Below are 20,037 nucleotides of genomic sequence, written 5' to 3' on the forward strand. Positions count from 1 at the left end.
CATTCATGATAGGATTTGCTTATGATAATATAAACGTAAATATATCCAAATATTTCTCTTTCTGTATCTTACTGAAGGACACCCCATCCATACATACATATTTATGTACAAATTAAGATAAATGAATGAATGAATGAAAGAAGGGATGAGCAAAATCAAATAGGTTAAAAAAAAAAAACAAATAAATAGGGAAAACTAATTCGTGAAAAATAAGTAAATAGATGAAGAAAGTAAAAAAAACCTAATCATTGGCCGATTTTCAAAATACAAGTCTGCAACATGTGCAAGCGACGACGGTATGGGGAAGACGGTGAGCGTCGATGTGGGACCTGGAAAACTGGAAACCCCCCCAACGCGATGACGCGACCTGATGATTTCCGGAACGACAGGAAATGGGTTCCGTCTCCACTGTTTGCAGCGAGAACCGACTCCAGCCTTCCTATTAGCTAACCACCATCCCCATCACCGCTCCTGGGCTGATGCTGTATCTGGTCTTATCTGTGATGAAGAGGAGCAGGAGGACTTTGCCCTTCATTGTAGCGTGGCCCCTGGTGGGAAACGAAGAAGTGTGTGTGTGTGTGTGTGTGTGTGTGTGTGTGTGCATGTGTGTGTGGGCGGCACTGGGAGGAGGACATCAGACTTGAGCGGTCTTAATAAAGCTTCCCTCTATCCACCCCAGAGATCTCCTCACCCCAATTATACGCCTGACACCTCCATCCTCCTCCACCTTCTCTTATTTCTCACCCACCGCCGGCGCCGCCTCCGCCTCCTCCTCGCCACTCAGCTCTGCTCTCTGATCATGACTCTGCCATCCTTGGCTCAAATACCCCCCCCAACCCCTGAGGGGGAGTCAGGTTGGGGGAATCCAGGCGACGTTGGCGTCACAGTCTGGCGCCGGCGGGTCACATGACCGGGAGAGACAGCCCCTGATTGGCCAGTGACAGCAAACCTAGCGTCTGTCGCCTCCGGAAAAAACAAACTTTTAATTTATATTTTATTTCTATCCTTCCAAGGGGGGCTGTCAAGATCGTAGCGGCGTAAAAACCGCAAGATCGAGCCGGCACCTCCCGTGCAACCAAATGAGCCAATGGGCGCCAGGTAGGGGCGGGGTTTAACACCCAATCGGCAGCGGCCTCCCTTGGTCAAAAATGCCCACCATGGCCGTGCTGACATAAAAATCATCACAAGATGACCTCACGCCACTCTCATCTCTGTTCTTCCTGCTCTTGGTGTCACAGAGGGGCTGCAGCCAATCACAGCTGATGTTGGGGGCAGGCGGTCGGGATTTAATACAAAACGGCTCACCTGTCAATCACAGGGCCGGCTGTCAATCATACAGAGACAGTCAACCTATCACTCTCTCATTCACATCTTCCATGAACCCGTCTTCTTAGACTGCGGGAGGTAGAGGATAGGAGAACATGGGCAGATCCAAGGCAGGAGAACATGGAGACCATGGAGACGCCAAACAGACAGAACACAAGCAGGAGATCCTCAGGAGAGGCCAGGTAGGAAAATATGGAGAGAAGCCCGGGAGGATAGCATGGAGATCCAGTCAAGGAAAAATGGAGAGAACCCAGGCAGGAGAACATGGTGAACCAAAGGAGAAACTAAGAGATCATGGAGAGAAACCAGCCAGAAGAAGACGGAGAACACATTGTGAAAAGCCAAACAGGAGAACAAGGAGAATACGATCGAAGAACCCAAGCAGGAGAACATGGAGAACTCAGGGAGAACCAAGAGAACATTTAACACCTAAGATCAAGGAATAAGACGGTATATCCTTCAAGAAATGATCAGCTGTCCCATTTCCACTTCCACCTGACGGCACCTGAACGCATCACCAGTATAACTCTCACGCCGCCATGTTCACCTTGGCGTGCCCTGAAGGTTGCGGCGGGGCTGCATCTGGCCGGCCATCTGTCGGCGGGCCCGAGGGGGGGGGGGGGGGGGGGGGGGGGGCAGCGCCCTCCTGAGGCCGGCCTCAGACACAATTACGAAAAATACTGCGGTACTACATCCTCATGTACCACATAAAGTACTATATTGAGTACTCATCCTCATATACGGTCACATGACTTCCTGGTCTTTGCAGTTGTATTTTACATTATTATTTCGGGTTCAAACTTTTACTTATTTATTTTACTTCTTAAGGGCGACTGCTCCAAGCATCTCTTTTATGTTTTGCAATGACTAGAGCTCATGCTTGAGTAGTAACACTACGCTTGTGTAATAACACAGTAATAAGCCGGGGAACCCGGACGTTCTGACAGACACGGCACACGCTGACGGAGCCCAGATCAGACGGAACACCGAGAGGAGACCAAAGGCACCAACAGTGCCTGGAGATGAAGCAGCCACTGAATGACAGCGCGGAGATAAAAGTGCACACGCACGCACGCACGCACACACACACACAAACACACACACTCACACGTCAAGATCATCGACGTGAACCTTTGCCTGCGTCCCAGAGCCTGGCCTCTCTGGATTATGGGACAATAATCTGGTGGGTTCATCACCTCGCCGCCGGAAAAGTCGACCCTCGCCGGCCTATTGGTCTGCAGGAAATGTGACATCAGCTCTTTTTCCAAAGTGCCTCGCCAGCAAAGACCAACCCGCTGAGATGACATCATCCCCCCCCCCCCCCCCCCCCCCCCCAAAACATACACACACACACACACACGCATGCCGTCCGAGTTGGCAGAGATGATAAAGTCTGGGTTTGGCAGTCGGTGGCGACGCAGCGATGCATGATGGGAGATTTCGCCGCAGCTCGTTAAACGACTCCGCGGTCGAAAACGCTGTTTGACCCCAAGAGAAGCTCCCGCCTTTGACGCGGATCCAATTAGGCCGGGAACCGAGGAACCGAGGAACCGGCGCCAGAACCTTAAAAGGGCCGACGAGGGGTTAGAGGCCGCCAATCAGCCGCACCCTGAGGGGGGCGTCCGCCGCAAAACAGCCTCGGCGGGATGGCGGCCCAAAGACACCCCGGACCCAGAGCCTCATCCTTTGACAGGGATTATTTGCAAATTCCTCAGATTATTCCGCGCGATTGCAGTTGCGGTTGATTTCTTTTTCAGGGGCACGTTCTTTAGATCATTTACAGTGATTTGGCTCCGCTATAAAATCTTGACATCATGAGGGGGATCATTTCCTAATTCCTCAGATTATTCCTTGGGATTAGGAATAGACTCCAGCTGGATTCGATTTCTACTCAATATCCTCAGGGATCAATAAACTGATTCATGATCTTTAGTAGTCAACTCCAGTCATAGTTGAGTCCCACTTTTCACCAGGATCAATAAACTCTGTCTAAGTCCGATCTTTTCAGGTGCACATTCTTTAGGCATTTACGGTCATTTGTCTTGGTGGTAAAACCTGACACTTTAACAGCGGACTGTTTGCTAACTCCTCCGATTATTCCTCGGGATTAGGGGTGAATTCCCTGAGGTGGATTGCGGGGGTTCTGCTCTCGCCCTTTGCCCTCTGCTTTGGCATCAACCGGCATTTCAAAGATCGGGTCGCAGAAGACTTTTAAATGCGGCTGGAAGACACGAGGCGTTCAGGGACCTACCTGAGGGTTGGACGGGGAGCCGTCGAGGCTTGGCGGTGGTGGTGGGGGGGGGATCAGGCGGGGATGGAGGGGGTCAGGCGGCGCCGCCGGTCAGACTGTCTGCGGAGGAAACAGAAGACCTTTAAACATCTGGAGATGAAAAGGACACAGATCTAGAAATGTCGATAAGGACGAGGGGGAGAGCTGGCCGCCCGGCGAAGACTAATTCCTGAATTCCGGCCCTGGATGTCGATCAAACCCCAGAGCCCCGGGACGGACGGACGGACGGACGGGGGTCGACTTAATTCCCTGTTGTCAAATAACATCCAGAAACATCTCCGTTCGGGTGAAGTTCAGGTCGGCGGGTCAAGCTTCACTTCAAAGAAAACAAAATATCAAAAGGAAATGGAGAACTTCAAAGCGAGCGGCGGTCAATGGCGACCCGACGCCTCGACCCGCGTCCCGCCGGTACGCCAAGACACCCGATCAGATCTTCGGTGGATTCGGGGATTGATCGGCGAAGTCCCCTTCCTAAAGGCTCAAAGCAGGAAGTGGGGCGAAGTGGCGAGCTGGCGGCGGAGCCAGCCGCCTCGCAACACAATCATTCCACAAATCCCGCGGCTCGGACCTAGCCAAATCCGTCGATGGCGGCGGCGGTAGCACGCCGGCGTGCAATCTGCTTCGGCAATCTGCTCGGAGCCTAACGCCCGCACCTTCCCGGTGCCAAACATGCAAACATATGATAGGAGACAAAAAAAAAAAAACAACAAAAAAGCTCCACCATCTGCATCCTGCTGTCGGCGTGTCTCGCTGTGACTGACGCCACTGATAAAGAATCAATAATAAAACTAAACCCTGACAATGGTTAGGGATTATTTATCATGACTGATGTGTCTTTTTTAAAAAGGGAGGAATATTGTGGAAAAAGGGAAAAAAAAGAAAATATCAACAAAATAAAAGCAAACAATTTACACACCCTCGGGATTTCAAATTAAAAGCAAAATTTTGGACAGACCTAAGCGACGCCAAATGAACACCGCCGCCATCACGCCGACTTTGGGGAATCCCGGCGTCCTGCCGCGATGCGACCGACCACAGCGTGCCGGCGATTGTGAAAACACCCGTTTTCTGTTTGGAGTTTTGGCGCACGGCGAACGTCAAAGCCCCGGCTCACATTAAGGATCTATTAAAGGAGGCTTCATTGGAGCAACTGATTGGTCAGTGCCAGAGATTAATCAGCTAATCCCACTTTAAATCCCCTCTCAAAGCTTTTCTCGTCCTCCTCTCTCACGCTTTTAGCCCCCCCCCCCCCTTTGATTTCACCTTCAATGATCCCATCGATTTATCTCTTTTCATTTTTTGCCGGCGACCGTCGTTTAGCTGTCTTTTTCCTCACCGGGCTCCACCCACTCTCTCGCTCTGCGGCAGCCATGTTTTCCCGCTTCCTCCCCCGATATTTAAACCTCAAGGTTCACACGGCAGACGTGAACTGCTGACTCGTACCACGGCTCAATGAAGTCGATCGATTATCCGCTTCCCTGTCCTTGGAATTCAGGCAGATCCCAGAGCACCTTCTTGGCGAAATACTCAGATACTTTCACGGAGCCCCGTCCTGAGACTACTCGACATCAATCTTTGGGTCGGGTTACATCAGATTATCAATCATTTCTTGACGGACAATCATTGATTTATGTCCCCAGAGAGAAAAACAAACACGATGGTACAAATAAAGCAAAAATTAATAAATAATTTCGCCAGTATTTTCACTCTAATTACTGCAGTAACTTTTCGCTGACACTTTCAAAAGTGACCAAGTACTTCTGCAGTACCCCCCTCCTGACTGATGCAGTACTTTCTTGCTCGTTTTCTGTAGTATTTTATTGCAGTGATTTACATCAGGAAAACAGCAGTAATTAATTCCCAGATTTTTTGTAATTTTGTAGTATTTTTTTCTGATTATTGCAGTTAATTATCTACCTACACTGGGCGTACTTTCTTACTGATTTTTTGAATAATACTTCCTGTATTTTGTTGTTTTTGGTCAGTTTTTTTTTTTTAAACAATTTTTTTGTTGTAATTTCATTCTATCCATTGCCGTAGTTACTTCCTGATTTTTGAAGTACTTTCTTACTGATTATTGATTACTTACAGAATTTTGTAGTTCAGTGATGCAATGATTACTTCCTGAAATAAGAAGTATTTTTGTCCTGATTATTGGAGTAGTTGCTTCCGGTTTTCTGCAGTTTTTCCCTTATTTTGCATATTTCTATACGGTTTTCTTTCCTTTTATCGCAGTAGTTACTTCCTGAGTACTCTCTTCCAGATTCCACTAAATGACGTCCTGAATTTAGTATTTTCTCCCGCGGTGAGCAGAGGACCGGCAAGATGGACTGAGCTGCTCTTCATCCCCGATTGGACTCCCCAGGGTGAAGGATCCAGCTCAGGGAATGGGATTACAGGATTGTTTGGATAATCTGCTCAGGAGCATCGGCGGGAGGGGATGGCCTTGAGGAACCCTCCGGATTAGAACGTGCTGGTCTTAATCTGTTATTACTAATTAATTAGCAATTAATTATCCATCTATTTTCTTTCAAGTGTCACGGCTCCAAAGACTACTACACAGATGCTAGTAAAACTGTTAACTATCCTGCTAGCTCTCCTACACACAATACTACCACAAATCATGTTGGCTCATTACCTCTCCGGCTTGTTCTCCAGCTAGCAATACAGTTAACTACCATACTAGCTCTATTGCTAGCAATGCAATGTGTTAGCCCATACCCTCCTACTTGCTCCCCAGTTACCAAAACAGTGAACTACCAAAGTAGTTCTCTGACTTGCAATTGTACCAGTAATCTAGTTAGCTCTTCTGCTAGCAATACAGCTACCTCTCCTACTTGCTCTCCAGCTAGCGATACAGTTAACTACGATAGCTCTCTCGCTTGCAATACTACCAGTGATCCTTTGCCACTCAAGTTGGCAAAACTGTTAACTATCCTGCTAGCTCTCCTGCTACTCTCTTTTGCTAGGTCTACTGCTTGCTTCCATGCTAGCATTACTGTTCGTATCCTGCTAGCAGGGATCCTGTAACCAATTATGGTTGTTTTTATATCAAACTTTGTTAAATATGTCGTATATCATATTGGCCAGCAAACTTAGTTTAGTTGAATTAATCAAGCTAAATGATAACACTAGTACTAATAAGACTGGCAATAATTATAACCAAAAGAGGAAGGAATAAAGATGTGTGTGTGTGTGTGTGTGTGTGTGTGTGTGTGTGTATGTGTGTGTGTGTGTTTGGGGGGGGGGGGGGGGGCAGGTGAGCTGACCCCTCACTGGTACACCGTCTGTCTCAATGAAAGTCAAAACGCTCGTCTGGTAGGGAGATGCCCCCCTACTGATCCCCCCTTTCCTCTCCCTGCACTCTACATTCCTCACCTGGGGTCAGGCTCGGGGGGAGGGGGCTTAACCCCCCTCCCCCGGCCCCCGGCCTTTCCAAAACAGGAAAAAAAATCAATCAGTTCAATTCAAGGGAAGCACCCCCCTTCCCCTGACATGTGACCTCTGACCCCTTCAGACAGCCTGGGATTTTTCACCAGCAACAACAAATCCAGCTGACATGTTCAAGTTGGCATGACTGACATCCCTCCGCCCCAAGAGGCTTGGACCTTAAACCTGAGAGCAGACCTGGGAAAAAAAAAAAAAAAAAAAAAAAAATAGCAATGTTTTCAGGAAGTAACAAATTCGTATGGATTTTTCGCAAGGGTTTTTTAAAAAAATCATCATGAACACCTCATCATCTGATGAACACCTGCATCTGCAAGATATCCAGCAACTGCTGGACACCCCCACCGGATGGGGGGGGGGTGTTGAAAGCGCTCGCAAATTTATTACGACTTTTCCCTCCATCCGACTCTGATATCCGAACAATCACAACGGCTTGTTCCTGTCATGGAAGCCGCATAGGGGGTGGGATTGAGAGATGGGGGGGGGGGGGGTGTCATAGAATTAGCATAGCGTAATTACGAGGGGGTGCGGGGGTGAGGGGGACGGGGGTGAGGGGCTCTGAGGAGCAAGACGTAACCCTTAATTTGGCGTCGGCGGCCCCCGCTCTGCCGGCAGCCAGGGCACCAGACCGCAGATAAATGTCACAATCGCGGCTGTTAGTTTAACTGATGGCGCTTTCAGGATGATAATAACCACTGTGAATCTGATGAGCTGCAACACACACACACACACACACGCACAGTCACCCCACTACCCTCTATGAAAAACATGGGTATTGTCATGGTAATTTGTAGACGGAAAGAAATACGTTTCAGTGGATGAGGAAAAAAATAATGGAAGGAATACCAAACACACACACATGCATGCACACAGTCCTCCAGCCAGATACATCAAGATAAAGTGAAGGAATCAACAAGTTCAATAAACAGGAGTTAAATAAAGTACATGAAATAGCAGCAGTGTCATTATCATTATTATTATCCTGAATTATTACTATTATAATTATGATAATTTTCAGTTACGTTTGATGGCAATTCTTAAAATGCCAGAACTGGGAGCTGAAAATCACCAAGAAATCATGGGAAAATAAATAAACAACAATACATTTAAATGCAAATAAATAAACGTGCGAAAGAAAACACTGACCAACAATTCAAATTAGAACAATTAAACAAAATAACTGCAATTAACAGCAGATAATTAAATATAATGTGTCCGAATCCTGCAAAACCATTTTCTGGATTTTTTTTAATCTTTTTTTTCCCCTCATAATTCTAGATAATTTATCTCTGACTGTTCAGTGCATTCTCGATTTTAATTTCCTTTTCCTTTTATTTTACAGTGATTTGAGATTTATAATACAGATTCATTTTTGAGAATTTAAGATTTTGGAGAATTCTGGATTTTCTTCTTTTCCTATTTTTTTTTTTTTTTTTTTTCAGGATTTTCCTGATTCATTAATTGAGATTTGCCAGGTCATCTTGACCTGATTTTGTCTTAATTTCTTTAAGATGAATTTAATTTCTCGAGAGATTTTTAGAAATATTCCTTTCTAACTTTTTCATAATTTCTTGATTGATTCTTTAATTCACGGTTTTGTCTGCTGCGGCAGCTTTTAATCAAATTTCTTGACGATTTTTTACTTAAGTTTAGAATATTTCTGGATTTTCTCTTTTTCTCTGATTTTCAGGTAATTGGGGGGTCTTGCTGTGAAAGGTTGCCCTTCAGTCTGCCCTTCCCTCTGAGACATAGTACTGTTTCGTGAAAACGCAAAATTCCAGTTGTGCACAGTGTTGGTGGCACCTGAAAAGGAACAAAACAGAAAATCGGGCTCCGGAGTGGAAACATATGAAAATACCTCCATCTACATGGAGACGGGGATAAACACAACACCTCGAAAACAGGCACGCGAACCAAGGTTTGCATTTAATCGTCACGGACAGGTTGATCAACCATAAGAACAATGGCTGCACTCCAGAGTAATCCAGAGTACCCTAGAGTAGTCCTGACTACGTGGACTTGCATGAATCCCAGTCTACATCCTCCTGTCGGGTCCAAACAAACACTCAATAAGACGCCATTACTGACACCAGACAGGACGTTTCTCCACACACAAAATGTTGTAATTCATCACAATGTCAAAGCACCAACTACTGGCTGGAGACATGTACTGCAGCGTCTCTGGTGTCTGATAGTCTCTCAAAGAGCCTGCCTGTTTTGTTGTTTTTAAAAAAAAAGGATTTTATTTGACAGGGACGGCCTTCACGTCACACAGTTTTTCGAAATTTCTTTCGTCGAGAAATTTCAACAACTGTGTCGGATTCTTGAAGATCTGGATGATGCTAGCCTGCTCTGTGCAGCTTGCGATAGCATGAAGACATGAAGGTGTGTGTGTGTGTCTGTGAATCTACAGAGTTGTTCACATGCATGAATTCAACGCCAGTAAAGTGACACGTCAATTAATGGCCATCTTTTTTCATCATCATCACTGATAGGCCTCCAGGACTGAACCTATTATTATTATTCGCACACTTTTCTACCCTGTAACCCCACTCTGACAATTGAGTTTCCCCAACGTGAGATCAATAAGGTATATCTGATCTTATCTTCTTATCTTCTCAAGACGGCGCCCTGAGTTCACCCTGCCTTACTGCAGCTCCTGTGCATCTGAAACTTTCAACGCCACTCTGTCGTGCAGCATCTTTCTTGTGCATGTAAAGTCCACTGCCCACTTAAACTGCACTCATCCTTGCACCTGCACTTTGTGAGTTGCACGCCAAGCTGCGATCAAATGTCTTACTGCGTTGCCATTTTATCACACTCCTCATATTCATATCTATAATCATATTTATAATAAAGTATAACCTCTTCCTATCAGTACATATCCAAATGCACTGCGGACAGCAGAATAGGAAATTCACTGCACGGGGCAAAATGTTTCTACACCGTACACGTGACAATAAACGCTTTGAATCTTGAATCAGACGCACCTCTTCAGCGTGATGCATTGTCAGATGAACTCCCCCGCCTCCCCCTCCGCCAACGCCCCGCCCGCCCCTCCACCCCCCAGCCAGCCGTGGATTGTGACACCAGAGGCGAGGAGGTGGGCGTCCTCGTGCCATCACTCGCCGGGAAATGGCCCCCGGGGAGCGACGGCGGGGGCGAAGCGGAGATCAAACAGCAGAGCAAAGGACTTCTCTCTGGACGGGGGAAGGGGGGGCGGGTGGCAGCTGAGGGGTGGGGGGGGGGGTGAGTGGGAGGTGTTTTATTGTGTTTGTTGATTTAGTCTGGGAGGAAATAAGTTTGTGGCCTCGGAGTAAATTAATTAATATGATTTTCAGCTGAGGCAGCTGTCGGCACGCACATGCACACAAACATACACAAACAGTGCGCACACACACACACACACACACACACACACACACACACACACCCATGCACACCAACACAAATTCATACACACGCGAAACCAAACACGTTTGACGGTTCCGACAAGCATCCCCCGAGAGCGTGCAGGGAAAACGAGCGGTAGGGAGTTTAGAGATTTGACGGCCTTCATTAGCTTAAACAAAATAAAATAATGTTAATAAATAGACATAAACATGAACACAACAACACACACACACACACACACACACACACACACACACACACACACGTTCCTCCGCGAAAAAGAAAAGTCTTTAGGCATCTCGCAGTCTGATCACATGACCTCTGACAAACAGCAGTCATGCTCAACGCCATGTTGTTTGGTTGTTTGTGTGTTTGTTTGTGTGTCTGTCTGGCAGTCGGTTTCATCCTTCACCTCCTGAGTCCAACCTCCTCCTCCTGGCAGACGTCGTTGTCTCCACGGTTACAATAGAGCTTCTGTCTCGAATGTGTGTGTGTGTGTGTGTGTGCGTGTGTGTGTGTGTGTGCGCGTGTTCAGTTGTGTTGTGATATGTTGAGTTGTGTTGTTTTCTGTTCTGTTGCAATGTGTTTTTTCTGATATTTTTACTGTGTTGGGTTTTTGAGTAGCATTGTTTTGTGGCTCGTTCTGTTGTTTGCGAAGTCTTGTGTTGTGTTGCGTAACGTTGTGCTGCATTGTCTTTTGCTACACAGCATTGTGTTGAATATCATTGTATAGCACTGTGTTGTGTAGTATTGCATTGCACAGCATAGTATACCACTGTACTGTGTTGCGTAGCATTGTGCTGTATAGTGTAGTGTAGCGTTGTGTTATGTAGCATAGCTTTGTGCTGCATAGCATAGTGTTGTGTTGCATAGCATAGTGTTGTGTTGCATAGCATAGTGTAGCACTGTGTTGTGAGTTCTGTAGCATTGTTTTCTATTGCACAGCAATAGAAAACAATGCACCACAATGTTTTGTTGTGTAGGATTGTAGTGCATAGGATTGCGTTGCATAGTGTAGTGTTGTTTTGCATGTTCAACCATGTTGCGTTATGTTGTTTAACACGTTATGTTGCTTAGCTATGTTGTTTTGCTTTTTGTGTTGCCTCACGAAACTGCAGAGGAATTCAAGGCGGCTGTCATCTTTGATTCTCCATGACAACGGGCTCCCAGTTCTATGTCACATGCTAATAAGATTAGCCGCATTGGCAAACGATGTCAACGGGTGGATGCTAATGTGCTAACGAGGTCAATGGAGTCTGACCTGTGCCCCCAACAAGACGCCATCAGAAGATCCCCTCCCTACCATCATCGTGTGTGTGTGTGTGTGTGTGTGTGTGTGCGTGTGCGTGTGTGTGTGTGTGTGTGTGCGCGCGCACGCGTGCGTACGAATTCAAACCTCTGCAGCGAAGAGAGGAGGAGGTGGAGGAAGAGGAGGTGTGTTTTACGAACCCTGGACTGCTGCCTGGTTTGAATTCATACGAGACACACACAGACACACAGTAAAAATAGCCCTAGATTGGAAGGAAAGGAGCCCAGAGTTCTGAGAAACGGAGGAAAGCGGCCAAGCGGCGCGTGGGCGGGGGCACTTACCCCATATGCCGCAACAGCCAAAATGCTCGCCATGTAGACGGTAGCCACTCTGACGGGCACAAATAACGCCGCCGCCGACAGTGTACGTGAAAAAGTCCCACCCCCCACTCCCAAGGTAACACAACAAACAACCACAGGAAACTTCAACACATTCTGGACGGAGGAGGTGAAGGCGGGGGGACTATTGCCTTTTTAGCTTGTGGAGAATCAGCGCACTGTCATCCGAGCACAGGGTGCATAACGAAACAGATTAAGAGAACATGGGAACATCAGAACCCCCCACCTCCAAAATCAGCAGTGTCCACTCAAAGCTGGAGGTCCGACGGGACGTGGCCACCTCCCCCCCACACACACACCATCCACCTCCCCCTCCCCCAGGGAAGGAGGTCAAACTGGCACGCTATTTTTGGATCGTTTTCGGAGCCGCCATTGGTGCAGCCCATTTCCTGAAAACGTTTGGGGGGGGTCACTTAAATAAATTGAAAATGAATTACGCTCGTCACCTTGTAGGGGGTGGGATTCAGCGAGGGGGGGGGGGGTAAATAGGACGGAGGAGGAGGAAGAGGGAGAAATTATCTGGGCTTTTTAATTTCCTGCTTCATTTCACGTTTCAGGACCATAAAAATTCTCATTTGCAAGAAGAAAAAAAAACGCAGCGAGTGACAATGAGACACCATCATAACGCAGAATTACTTCTATGCTAACTATGCAGAGGAGCCCCTCTTCCCCAGGTCCCGTTATCCCAGCCACCCCCGCGCCAAAGTCCCTAATTGCCTCGGCCCGGATGTGACGAGAGGTTCAATTACGGCACTGCGGATTATCACGAAGAAACAGGCGCTGGGAACTTAACCCCAGCTCGCCTCTTTTGCGTCAAAAGTTTTCCGACAACTTCTGATTTCCGACGATTTCCCCATCGGGCCAGAAATGGGGCATTATCTCTGCTTGGGGTCGTGCTGACGCGAGGGGCCAAGATGGCCACCGTCCTTCACCCCCTACTCTGATTCTGAAGCAGATGGAAGTCATGATTTTCGGATTTCTTAGGTCAAAGCCACGCCAAACATTTCGGATTCTCGGAGGTTAAAATCAGCCCGTCTGACTCACCCAACCTGACTTGCGTTCACTGGCTAGCATGTCATTAGCGTGTGTTACTGCATGCGCTCGGCCATCACGGAAACGAAGGGGAAATTCAACGGTGGCGGTAGCGGTGGTGCTGGTGGTGAACACCGGCGTGGACGGGAAGACGGATGGCGGTGGGCGCTCTTCCCGAGGAGGCCGCAGGAATCAGGAGAGCGGTGATGAGGCTCTCGGGCATCCGCTCCATCTTCCCAGGGAAATAACGCCTGACACCAAGATGGATGGTTACATTTCCTGCGGCAACAGCGACCATTTGTTCGGAGGAAACGGAGGGGGGAACCGGCCCGCGGGAGACGCATCTCCGCCCGCCGAGGGGAAAGGAAAGGATATAAAGGAAATTGGCAGTCTGAAGGAAACTGCTATGCAATCGCAGAGCAGTGGCGACGAGAGGGCGGGGCAACAACCGAGGGGCAATAGAGGGGCTTCTTAATGTGCACACGCAACGAGTTAAGAGTACTTCAAGTAGCAGGATTACAAAGTATTCACTATGGCAAACAACTTCTGTGTCGGTTCTACCGGTCGTATTCATAAGAGACGTTCTGATGTTGTCAAGCTCCCGCTGAGATTTACAACTCCTGCAGAAACATTACTTGACAAATTAGCGGCAGGTGACAATTAAACTCCAGAAAACAACATCATACGATTTCACATCCAAAACGCGACAAGTTAATGTCGAAAACGCAGCAATTTCACGTCAAAATCACGACAATATAAAAAAACAAGATCATTTATCGTCAAAACACAATTTTAGCGTCGAAAACGCGACAATTTCACTTTGGAAACACGGCAATTCAACATCAAAACATAACAATTTAATGTCAAAAATATGACAATTTTACCTACGAAACCAAAACAATTTAATGTCAAGATCACGACACTCTAACATCAAAAACACAACAATTTAAACATTTGTACCTGAATGCTCTAACTTTACATAAGTTCAGGTTAACTTCACGACTTCACCTTCTTGTGAAAATGTCATTTCCTGTTTTCTATTTCAAACCATTATCATTATTACTATTATAATTATTACTACTACTATCATAATTACACTTCCAGGACTGAGACACGTCCCTGCTCTCCTTTTAACTAATGATCAACTCCCGGGAAATATTGGCGATTTTCTTTTCAGTTTTTTCCAATAATTCCACATATATCCCGACCAATTGTTTCACACTTGTTTTTCTGGACAATGTCTTCACAATATTGATAAAAATAAAATATGGAAAAAAAAAACACTGCTAATCATTGCTAGATAACCAGGAGCTAATCCAGTATCTCGGGTCCGAGTAGAATGACCTTCCAGAGCTCATACGGAGAGAAATTATGCTCCGAACCGAGCTGTGTGTGTGTTTGTGTGTGTGTGTTGTCTTGATTATGAAGTGATTGATCGATCGTCTGCGGCTACACCTCGACACCGTCCCGCTCCCGCGGCCTGACACTGGGTGGATCGATATGTGGGATATACGACGGGGGGTGCGCTCCACAGCGGGGTTGGAGGGTGGTTTGATGTCTGTATTATTGGAATCTTCGGGGAGTTTATTATCCTGATGCCGCCGAGCGCAGAGGATTGAGGATTGTGGGCGACGCTGCTGAATGTGAGTTTTTGGCCGATCTCTGTGCTTAATCGTCAGCCAATAATCCTCCCGGAGAAAAAAAAAAAAAAAAAACGGAGGATGAAGATGAAGATGAGGAGCTGCGTTCCTCAGCGTTCCTCGGATAAAGCGGTTGTGAATAATGATGACTTTTTTTTTTTAAATGTATTTTTGGATGAGTCACATTCCATACTCACGATCTCTTTTTTCGCGGTGCGTTCACTATTCTATGCGTGTCATACATTGATGAGGGGAACAGGGAGGCTGTGTGTGTGTGTGTGTGTGTGTGTGTGTGTGTGTGTGTGTGTGTGTGTGCGTGTGTGTGTGCGATCGACACTGCACCCCCCAAAAAGGCCCCACTTCTGGAAACTGACTTTTCAATCCACTGTCAGAGGGCCTAAAATGCAAACGGAGAGTTTCAAGACTGGACTGTTCAAAGATTGTTGGGTGTGAGGCTGAGGCTCCTCCCCCCTCGCCAAGACTCACCACATTGTGATTTGGGTGACTTCTGTTGCCGCGGTTACAGCGAATGTCACTGTCATACACACGTTGATGCGACTGCACATCCCTGCCCCGGTTTTTGTCAGGAAAACCCGCTTCCATTTCTACGGCTACTTTTCTTCACTTTTTGCTTTATTTTTTTTTTCTTGTTGCCATGGTTACAGGAACCCCACCCACACTTTCCATTTTCACTGCTGTCATTTTTTTGACTTTTTCAACAGAAATCATTGGGATAAAAGTACATCCCCCATCAACTCCTCAATCATTGTGCGAATTTTTAGTTTTAGTTTGTTCTTAGTTGCCATGGTAACCCGAAATAAGCCTCACATAGACACACCCGAAAAACTGCAATAGTGTTGCACTAGACTCAATCAAGACGCCGATCTTTCTGAGGATTTTCCCCAAAGCGGCCGAGGGCGGATGTGGGTCCAAACAAATTTATCACCGATGCGTCCTTTTTTGCAAATTTTTGTTGCCACGGTGAGTGGCACTCGCTCAGAATTATCTGACTCCTGTCAACTTTCCGAACCCCAAATCTGTAGGTCGCCCTCACCGTGCGGTATCTCCACGGAAACCAGCGCCAGTCCCACAAGGGGTTAACAAGAGGGGAAACAGAACCGCAGGAAGTCAGGCGGTCTGGACGGGTGGCCTGCGGCCTGTCACTCACCCAGCTCCGCGGTAAAGGCGTCTCCCACCATGTTTTCCTCCCTCTTCCCCCGGCCTCTCTCTGAACCCAGAGCCCCCCCCCCCCCCCCCCCCCCCCCAAAAATCTACACACTCATCAGCTCGACCACAGTTTCCAACGCCGCGGCGAAAGCGCAGCAGCCACGGGAACAGCAAAGACCATACAACGGCGCCCGCCAGCTTCACGCCGTGGGGCGCCTGCAAATTAACTCTGGATACCTGCGAGCTGCGGCCCTTTGAATCAGCAAAACGATGAAGATGAAGAGGAGCAAAAAAAGCTCCTGCAACCCTCCCCAGACGTTTTCTGATCCGGGGGAAAATGTGCTGGAAGTGTTGAAGAGGAGGAGGACGAGGCGGTGTGTCATTCCAGGACAACCATCTCCTTCATCCCGAGGATGAAGAGGGGAAGTACGGCATGGCACGGGCGCCTTTTTAAAATAAAACCAAATAAGATTTACAAAATACAAGTTGGAACAAACCACTTTTCTTAAAATATCTGACATTCTGGATTAATAGCAGTCATATGACACACACACACACACACGCACACACACACACCCACACACACACACACATCTGCGACACATTAATGCGATTTCTTATCGAACCAAAGCCCAGAATTTGGCCCCGCAGGGCCAACACACATCACACCTGGGTTATCAATGACGTCTGGGCCTGGCAGTTGATAATTCTCACACACACACACGCAAATAAAATGGACAAACTAACCAGGAAGGAGGGGGCCGGGAGAGACACATACAGAAACACACTGTCAAAACAAGTTATACGGCTGAAGCTGTGTCTACCCCATTTACACACAAACACACACACGCACATACACACTTTGCCCTCAGGACTCATTGCCGGAACTACTTTTACGGCACCAGGTGTAAAAAGGTGCATCGGGCACTTTTTCTTATACATATTATGACAGCACCTCCACGAGTCAAGCCTTTATGTGTCGGTCACAACTCAGTTTAAAATCTTAAAATAATTGTAAAAAAATTAGTAATGACAATAATTGGCTGTAATTGCTCGTGAGTGCACGGCTGCTCTGACAGCTAAATGACCTGGTAATTAAATGAAATGGTACAAGGACAAACGATTATTTTGCTGAAAAAAATGCAGAAAAATAATTTATTTGAAATTTTCCTTTGTATCATTTTAAAAATTAAGGAGATGAAAAGTCACACTTTTAAAAGTCTCGCCTAATATGTTGTTATAAAATATAAAAAGTTGTAAAAAAAAAAAACTATGAAAATCAGAACTAATTATTTTGGAATTTGTGTGGAGACAAATGTGTGAATGAGGTTGCAGGTTAAAAGGTGAAAAGATGAGAGGGGAAAAAAATTATAATTACAGTTAATTTCGAGGGCGTGAATGTCCTGTCAAGGTCAAATTGGGGTCGGATCTTGGGGGGGTCAAGGCACCGTCTTCCACCCACTGGCTCTTATTTTCAAAGCACACTTCCTGCCGTCATTCCCCCTCCAGGGGTGCCAGTTTCATTGGCCGCCTGGTTGCCACGGGTAACCGGCCATTATCGCAGTGAAAGATGAGGCGCCACAGCCCACTGCCCCTCTCAGGTGCAAGGCGGCAGCAGCGGGGAGGGAAAGGGGGGGGGCAAAGTTCCAAGTGCCGCCGGAGCAGGGATTTAACTGTTGCTTCCTGAAGCGCGGGAGGTGTGTGTGTGTGTGTGTGTGTGTGTGTATGAGAGAGAGAGAGAGGACGGAGACACTCAAGACAAATCACCGTTGTTCAGGAGCCACAAACAACAGACCTGAAAATATTATCCGAGGTGGAGGCTAGCCACCACCCAGTGTCTGCAAGGACAGCTTTATAGCAGTGTATGTGCTTGTTTGTGTCTGTGTGCTTACTTTCCCACCTCCTCATTCCCGACAATGTGCATGTGCGGTTATATGCGTAGCGGCGTTCGGCGAGAGAGCACTTTAAATGAGTGAGGGAAATGGAAATGGGGCTCACCGACGCCGCCACCCCCCCCCTCCCCACACGGGCCGCGGTCTTCGGCCCCCCGTTTAGGAGCCCATTTCAACCCCCATTACCCTGAGGGCCATTAGGAAGATGCCATCTGCGCGGGTGGCGGGGCTCCACCAGGACCCCTCGTCATCTCAAACTGAGGAGCAAGTGGCGAAATGGAAATGGGAAACAAAATTACACACTGGGCGAAACGCAACATTAGCCGTGCTCGGCGGCAGCCCCATCGGGGCCCGGGAACGAGGGTCGGACGGATGGATAGACGGAGCAGAATACAGGATGGATGGATGAGCACATCTCGCCAGCTTCTAACTGCAAAGCAGCTGTCAGCAGAAAGTGGCTTCCTTAATGGGGTCGCCTGGAAATCAACGGGAGGAGCAGCGGTGGCGGTCGCGATGTTCGTGCGAGCTCGTACAGCAGCCCGGGCAAGACCCAGGGAGGAGGAGGAACGTCAAATGTCAAAAAAAGTCACCTGCTGAGCCCCCTACAGCCCACAGTCCGTCCACAAATAATCAAAAACTGCAAATGTTCTGCAACAGCTAGGATGAGCCAACGCAGGGTGCAGAGGGCCTCCAGCTACCAGGGGCGCCGACATATAAAATTTTTTAAACCTGCTCGACCAAAAATGTTCTAATCTTTTCTATTATGGATTTTGTAGTGAAAAATTGTTTTTTTTTTCAAGGCGTGAGACATCTAATGGGGATGAAGAGCCCTGAGTCCTCCACCCTCCCTGGCTCCGGCCCTGCACGGCCCGACTCCAGATATTAGATGGTGACGGAGGTTGAACTGTTCTGAGCCTCAGCTGAAACTGAACACCAGCTTGAGGGGTGAGGAAGAGGATGAAGAGGACGAGGAGGAGGGGTGGTTAATGCACAACAGGCTGAGACAAATCATGAGGATTTTGGGGGGGACGGAGCAGCAGGCTCTCCCCCAGCTACCCCCCACCCCCTCTCAAGGATCTATTTCAGCACACAGCGGAGGAAGAGAAGCGGGTAACAGGGAACCCTGTGCACAAGGAGGAGCAGCAGCAGCATCAATCAATCAATCAATCAATCAATCATCAATATTTATCTATTTAATTCTTTTGGTGGTGGTGGAGGGGGGGATGGATGTCCGGGGTCTGAGCCGGCGGCAGCTCGCGGAGGAATACAGTTGTTTGTTTGTGTTTGTTTGTTTGTTATTGTTTACGCTCGGCGTGACATCCGGGTCACCCGGCGGAGGGATACACGCACACCCGGGGCGGTGATTAGCGCTGATTGGCTCCCCGTTGGTCACCGGCGAGCCACGAGCCCAACTTGGCTGTACTTTTTCCGGATCGCCAAATTGTTTGTCCGGCAACAAAAACAAATAATAATACTGACAAAAATAGAAAAAAAATAAGAAATAAATAATTTAAATGAGCCCCACGGTCACGTACGGAAAGGGCCGGCGGGAGAGTGGGGGGACGCTCCGAGAGCGACGAACTTGACGGCGAACCGAGCCGGAGTCTTACCGTGTCCCGGTGTCCTCCCTCTGTCCGGCCGCATTCCAGCTTCCTCTTTCTCCTCCTCTTCTTCTTCTTCTCCTTCTCCTCCTCTTATTCTTCTTCTTCTTCTTCCTCCTCCTCTTCTTCTCCTCCTTCACCTCTTCCTCGGCTCGGAAGGAGCCCCGGCAGAGGAGGAGGCGAAAACACACGGCAAAAAAAAAATAAATAAAAAATAATCAAATAGATATAGATGGATTACGCTACTTTTCTCCCGGGTAGAAGGGTTTGAGAGGAGGAGTGAAAGAAAAGAGGAGAGGAAGAAGAACGTTGGATATTCCCAAAGCGCAGCAGAGGCGGAGGCGGCGGCGTACGCGGGCCCGCTCAGCACTCAGCCCGGACTGAAGGGCGGCGAGCGATCGCGGAGAGCTCCGGCCGCCGTGGCCACGCCCCCCTGCCCTCCCTCCCCGCGCGCCTCGCTCTCGCGCACTGCGCCGCGCTGCGCCGCGGCCAATCGCGGCGCGCCTTGGTCGCGAGCGCTGCTTGTTTGTTCGAAAACGAGGCCCCGCCCCCCACCAGCTGCTGGACGCTCGAGCGCATGGGTTGGCGGGGGGGTGGGAGGG

The 20,037-nt window shown here is 48.0% G+C and overlaps 1 protein-coding gene across 4 annotated transcripts in view; it reads right to left on the bottom strand.

Annotated features, from left to right (window-relative positions):
• The window catches only part of sema6cb (semaphorin 6Cb), a 127,846-nt gene extending 108,048 nt beyond the window's left edge, over positions 1–19,798 (bottom strand). For 3 of the 4 annotated variants that reach the window (XM_086153837.1, XM_086153840.1, XM_086153836.1), the window contains exons 1-2: positions 19,445–19,798; positions 3,578–3,676 (exon numbers count right to left, since the gene is read on the bottom strand). The gene's annotated coding sequence lies outside the window, so the exon portion shown is untranslated. The remainder of the gene's footprint in view (positions 1–3,577; positions 3,677–19,444) is intronic. The other variant, XM_086153838.1, reaches the window with a different exon arrangement.
• Between the last annotated feature and the right edge of the window lie 239 nt (positions 19,799–20,037).

This window comes from Fistularia commersonii, chromosome 10 (genome assembly GCF_037954325.1).
Source record: "Fistularia commersonii isolate RoL2024-O1a breed Wild chromosome 10, RoL_Fcom_v1.0, whole genome shotgun sequence".
Lineage (NCBI taxonomy): Eukaryota > Metazoa > Chordata > Actinopteri > Syngnathiformes > Fistulariidae > Fistularia > Fistularia commersonii.